Here is a 6970-nt window from a genome sequence, read left to right on the forward strand (position 1 = left end):
GTTGAGCGGCTACAGGCCGTCTCTGGGGGAACACCTTCGGAGCAGCTACAGGCCGTATCCTGACGAAGGCGGGAGTGGCTACAGGCCGTCTCCTTCAGGATGGGTGAGCGGCTACAGGGCCGTCTCAGGGGGGACACCTTCGGAGCGGCTACAGGCCATCTGATGAAGGCGGGAGCGGCTACAGGCCGTCTCCTTCAAGAGGGGGTTTGAGCGGCTTCAGGCCGTCTCAGGAAGAACACCTTCGGAGCGGCTACAGGCCGTCTCCTGATTACCCTCAGAGCGGCTACAGGCCGTCTCAAGGAAGACACCTTCAGAGCGGCTACAGGTCGTCTCCTGGCGAAGGCGGGAGTGGCTACAGGCCATCTCCTTGGAACCCTCAGAGCGGCTACAGACCGTCTCCTTAAAGAGGGGTGAGCAGCTTCAGGCTGTCTCTGGGGTGCTGGCAGGAGCTGGATAGGCAGCTCCACCCCTTAGCTGGTTGGTGAAGGCATGCCCGGAAGGTAGTTTGGTATTCCTGCTATGGTGATGGCGGGCGAGCTCCACGTCATAGGGGCACGCAGCCCGGGCTGACTTAGGCCGTTGTCGCTCTGAGTCCCGGCGCACTGTCGTTGCTCCTCTGTGGGCTCCTTGTGGGGGTGTCTGGGTATTCTCGGGGGAACTATACTGCATTTTACATCTCTTATCACACCTTTTGAGCCCCAGCAACTGGCGGCTTTCTACTCTCTTGTATTCATCTTCCTGTTGGGTTATCCTTCCCCATTTGTGTAGCAGACACAGGCATACGTAAAGCTCTGTGATCTGGGGTAATATTTTCGTGAGCTGAGAAGGCTTGCTAGAATATGTTCATAAGTCATTTATTTTCTAATTTATGTTATTTATCTTTTAAATATGGATAAGGTTTGCATAAAAGTGAACACTGACAGTCCCTTTGCAGAGATCAACTGGTAAGGAAGAGGTTTTACTCCTCCTATGCTATCGAGAATACGACCCATGCTCTTGTAACAAGCTTTCCATTTTACACAACCTCATAACTTGTTCCTGTAACAAATACAATCGTCCATGTCCTCAACGGTAGATACTTTATTTTTCTTTTTCAAATTATTAGGTGTCATCAAGACTCATAATGATCTTTCTGCAGCCTGACACCCCACATAACCCTGTCTCGTACTAGATACCCAAAATGTGATCCAGTTTCGTCCAACCTAGAAATCTGGCTGAACAGTCTAGAAGTTGAGTTCGAACTTTGTGATCAGTATGAAAAAACTGAAGTGCCCATCCCCACGGGACGCCCAGGGAACAGTGTTGCAACACCCACCCCAGGGAGGACCCACGGCCCAACACCCACCCCAGGGAGGACCCACGGCCCAACACCCACCCCAGGAGGAGACCACAGGGAGGTGCATAGCGAGTGAGTCAGGACCGGGTGAGACAGGCCTATGTCCCATGTGACCCTGCACCCCTCTTCCCCATAATGTAGCCACCAGCAGGAACACTGCCCTGGCAGACTACACTGCAGCTGGGCCAGCCCTCACCAGGATCAGGGTGGGACTTGTCTCAGTACAGTCCTAAGCAGCACCACAGTGATGGGCACCAGCCGCACTGGGAAGGAAGAGATGGCCACCGTCCGCTTTTTGGTTGTTGCCCCCTGTAGCATCACAGTGACGGCCACCAGCCACACTGGGAAGGAAGAGACAGCCACTGTCTGCTCTATGGCTGCAGCCGCTCCTGGGAGCAGCACCACGGTGACGGCTACCAGCTGCACTGGGAAGGAAGAGACGGCCACCGTCCGCTCTTTGGCTGCAGCTGCTCCTGGGAGAAGCACCACGGTGACGGCCACCAGCCGCACCAGGAAGGAAAAGACGGCCACCATCCGCTCTTCGACAGAAAACCCAGAGAAAGGCAGAACTGCGGTGACGGCCAACAGCTGTACTGGGAAGGGATGACCACCATACGCTCTTCGTCTGCCACCTCCTCAGGGAGCAGCACCGCGGTGACAGCCACCAGCCACACCAGGTAGGAAGAGACAGCCACTGTTCACTCTTTGGCTGTTGTCTTGAGGGCCTGTGGAACCGCGGTGATGGCCACCAGCTGCATCAGGAAGGAAGGGACGGCCACTGTACACCCTTCATCCACTGGCCTTTGTGGCTACCCCTCTGGAGGAAGTCCCTGGCTTGGCCCATCACCCATCCAGAGGTCAAACGGGATGCCTTTCTCTTTCTCTCCCCACAGGTGCAGTTCCCCCGACGAGTTGCAGCTGGAGGAGCTTAGGCAAGGGCCCATCACAAGCCTGGGGATCAGAGCCTGGCAGCCAGCACCCGGACGACACCCTCAGCTGACGGACTCTACAAGGAAGGGACGCTGCAGGCACCTCCTGATGGCAGTTCAACCCAGTAGAGACTGCAGCCCCCACACACCCAGGGGCACCCCTAGGACTCTGGGGTGTGACCTCCCCAGCCCTGCCAGCAGGCAGTCCTCCTCCAGGAGCAGGCATGCCTGCTTGCCCTGTTCGGTCCCAGCCCAGAGGACCACCTTCCCCATCGAGGCCCCACTAGGGAAGGGCCTCCCTCCATGCCGCCCAGCAGCCCATCCCAGATGATCCAGCCCCCAGCAGTAGTCCCATGCCTCCTGCGGGAAGGCACACCTGATGAGTTACCTCCCATGCACGGGCATCACCTGTAAGGCAGCCCAGACCCACAACAACCCTAACCAGAGTCAACTAATCCAATTGTGTCCCTTTAACCTGATTTGTGTGTATTATTAATATTGTACTTATTCTGACCGTAACTATGGTAATATACATGTAAGGTTGGTCAGCCGAGTTTTTATGCCCTGTTCCTCTTGTTGCGTATTTTAGTTCCAGTCTCGAAAGAGAACCCCAGCCCAGTAGCTAGTGTTCTAAGGACGAGAAGTTGCCCAAGAACACACAGCATAACAAAAACAAAAAAATCTCGACACTGGGTAGCCTACTAGATGTCACCTGCCCATTTCATCACATGGAAGGGAGGGCAGCAGTACATAATACTATCCTCATTCATGTTCTAATGGGTTCCTTCCTGTCACAGGCAGCCCATTAAACTGAAAAATTCATCTTCATGAAGGACTGACTAAACTTGCACTGCCAGATAATATGACCCACCAGGAAAGCACTGCCTAATAAAACTGAGGAGTATGAGCTTATTCCCCAGAGCCACACCTAGACAGATCATGTAGCCCTGCTAGGGTTACAGGAGAGCGCTACCCCTCCCAGCAAAGGAAGCTACCCGGGTGAGGAGCGAACTCTTGACCTTGAAATATCGAGTCACACCCTTTACCACTAAGCCACCCCGCTCCCCAACTGAGGGGTAAGAGAACCTCTCTGCTTACTCTGTCCTCAACACCTGCCCCCCAAAAATCCATAACTACTTTTCTGCAACTGGCTACATTAATAGGATTGAACATAAAATGTAATCTCCCATACCCAACAAATGTAGTCATATGTGTATTTCACTTTTGTAACCATATAACCAAATTTTTGGCGCCTGGTGGTTTAGTGAGTAATTACGGCGCTCCAATCGGATTAAGCCGGTGAAGGTTTATATCCAAGGGGAGGTTGGGTTTATTGCTCATGTAATGCCACTCAGGGATGAGTGAGGCTGGTCACTCTCACTTAAATGTCAGGACCAACTTGCCTAGCCCTGTGTTCCTATGCTCCTCATGGAGCAATGAAGGACTGGATGATGATGATGCTGATGATGATATCTCTGGGATACTGTACTTGCTCCTCACATTCAGCCATATTTCCCCATCCTTGTCCTTGCAGAAAGTAGCTGAGTAACAAGGCTATCAAGCTAACCTAGCCTCTTGATGAGCCTGATACTTCTCAGTATTCAGGTCTTTGGATGAAGGTCCTCTTCTGGGGGCACCCACCGCTGACCACCACTTCTTACTCATCCTTTTCCTCCTTAGCCTGTGGTAACAAGACCAACTGTTGCCTGTGTGGCCTTGAGTTAGTGATGGGATGATAGTATTTATGGCACCAGTAAGGATCTCTGGCATGGGCAGCATAGCTACTATACTGGATCAGGTAGGGGTTGAGGTCACCATGCACTGTGCCAGTAGCTGGGCCACTTCATCTCATCAACAGGAACTCAGTCTTTGGTTCCCTCTGTCCTAATCATTCTCAGAATCTAAACAATTTTCTTTCAGAGGCCCATGAGGGTGTTGAGAGTGATCCAAGTGCTGTGCTTGAGGGCGAGTATGACAAACAACCACTGGTCTGGTGCAGTGGATTGCCAATAGGTATAAACAAAGGGAAGCCGGGTGTCATGGGGCCAACAATGTCGGTGCAGTAGATCAAAGGTGAGGAGAGAGATGGAAGAGTGATAACTGGGAATATCTACGTGGCATGGCTGACGAGGAAAGCACCCAACAAACGTTCTCCCAGACTATGGCATCCTACCATGGATTTACAAACCCAGGTCTATACTTCAGCTCTTGGCGTGAGCAAACTGGGGTAAAGAAACCGTGTGGTTGTCCAGGGAATCGGACCCAGAACCTTTCAAGTTGCAGCTAGTGTACTCAGACTAAGCTACCCAGTAAATGGACAGTGAACCCAAGCCTAGGACTGGGCAGCTTTGCTTTTTATTTTGGACACCTGAGACGACTGGCATTAACAAATCTCAGTCTAACCATGCTACATGTCTGGCCACTCCCTCAGGCATGGCACAACAGTGCTGCACATAGTATTATGGTACAACCTTCCTTCTCTTATTTTAAATATGCTGGTCATTCACTGCATTCCACTACAGATGTTGCTGTCGATCAACTCTAATCTGTCTGGCCGAGCAGGCCCCATCAACTGCAGGCAAGCAACCAACCCTGGAGGGCCATCCCATGTAGTGAAATGATGCTCCCTTGCAGCTGACACTGCCTAACCAACGCGAGGCATAGGGAATTGTGTGGAGGTTTGAATCCTGGATGGGCATCGTATTTGCATCTCCCCATCCACCTAACAGGAGCACCATAGTAAGGCTCCACATTACCCATTATTTGGTTATATGGTTACCACCCAGTGCTGTCAATGTTTTCCCTTGATTACAGGAAATCATTAGGTTTGTCATTCAGTGTAATGTCACATGATGTGGAAATAATAATAATTATTAAGCAACGTTGGGTCTGGTTAGTACTTGGATGGGTGACCGCCTGGGAACACCAGATGCTGTTGGCATAATGTTCTCCCTACGTGTCAAGTGGAGTTGGTGGAGGATTAGTGCCCCTCCCTGTAAAACAATTAACTCTAAGCCTTGGCCACCCCGATTGGGATACATGGCGTCTGGCAATGAATGAAAAAATGAATAAAAGACAGGATGGAATGAGAGAAGCAAGAAGAGATGAAGGCAGACACTGAAACAGAATGAGATGGGAGAAGGAAGAAGTATCTTTCTCAATTTGTCAATCACTCAGTCCATCACCAGCTTTATCCTGTTGTCATCTAGACAATGGAAGCAATTTGAGGCTTTATTCTGGTGACTACCAGACAGGAGATGGAGACCCCAAGAAATTCCACAACACTAACTTGAATGCTTTTTCAGACAACATATACACTAGCATTTTATTCAGTAGACAGAAAGAGCTAGCAGGTAATGGGTTAATGCTATGAGCATGTCAATTCACCTGACTGTCTACCAGATTACCTACCCATCTAAACATGAGGCACTACTTCTTGCCCTGTGAAGATCACTAACCCCTTTTGTTTCAGTCGAGTGAGGAGTTGATCTGCTCAGCAGGTAAGGAGACTCATTCCTGCCTCATACATAAGGCTTATCAAAGTTCATGTAACCACATTTTAGTTGTCAAGCTGTGGGAGTGGCTCAGTTCTGTAAAAACAAAATGACTACAGTCCAAACAATCAGATTTCCAATGTTAAATCCCAGCTGTAGTTGATATTCCTGACCATCAGCCAATATCCAAATTCATCTATCTAGCAAAGAATGCATAATCTATCCATCTGTTATAGCCTACACCATTTACCAAATTCACATCAGTCCCAAAAGTCCTAGCAATCTCTCTTCAGCTGAGACAGTCGAGAGGTACTAAAAAGAAAATGGTGAAAGGGTTAATACATCCACTGTTCAAATGAACACAATACACCACCCAACCATTCATTAATCTTCCCAAACAGCATACATCCATCAACCATCCCATATACTACATATCAAACCAATCATCCATTCATCAACCTTCCTACATACCATACACTCAATCATCAATACATCCAACCATCAACATCATCATTTCCACTGTCCTTGCTTCCTCCATGGAATCCCTTACCAGGGTACAGCCATAATACAACTGTCTGCAAGCTATTTGTCTTCATTTCTCATTATTTGCCATTCTCCTTCTTCTTACTGCTCTCTCTTTTTTTCCAGGGATATGTTAAAAGATATCTCAACCTTTTTCTTGTAACTGCTACGGTAAATTAAGGTAAAACTAACATATCAGCTTCACACATAGCAGTGGAGATTTTGACAAACAATTCTTCTGTAATCTGGGATTGATTTAATGGCAGAAAAGAAGAAAATTGCTTATAATAAAGATTAACTGTACCCTTTACTGTAGACTGTGCTGCCTACCCATCCATCCACTAATCCATTCTTTCATTAATCCACTTCTCCTACCAGCCTTAAACTATTAAACTTATTCATCTATCCACTCATCTACTAATCCATTATTCCATCTATCCACCTCTTATCCCACCAACCATCCACTTCAGTATCCACTCATTAATACATCCATCTAACAGTCCATTCTTCCATATATCAACCTCTTATCTTATCAACCTTCCACTATAGTGCCCACTCACCACCCCATCCATCACATTCACCCATCTGCCACTCCCTCTGCTAATCCTTCTATCCACCCACCCCACCAACCCAACCTCTACCTCTTGATCTGTGATAAGCCTCAACACAAACTGTTCATTATGGAGATA

Source organism: Coenobita brevimanus, chromosome 85, assembly GCF_032717465.1.
Source record: "Coenobita brevimanus isolate Jiangsu-jjx chromosome 85, ASM3271746v2, whole genome shotgun sequence".
NCBI classification, from domain to species: Eukaryota; Metazoa; Arthropoda; class Malacostraca; order Decapoda; family Coenobitidae; genus Coenobita; species Coenobita brevimanus.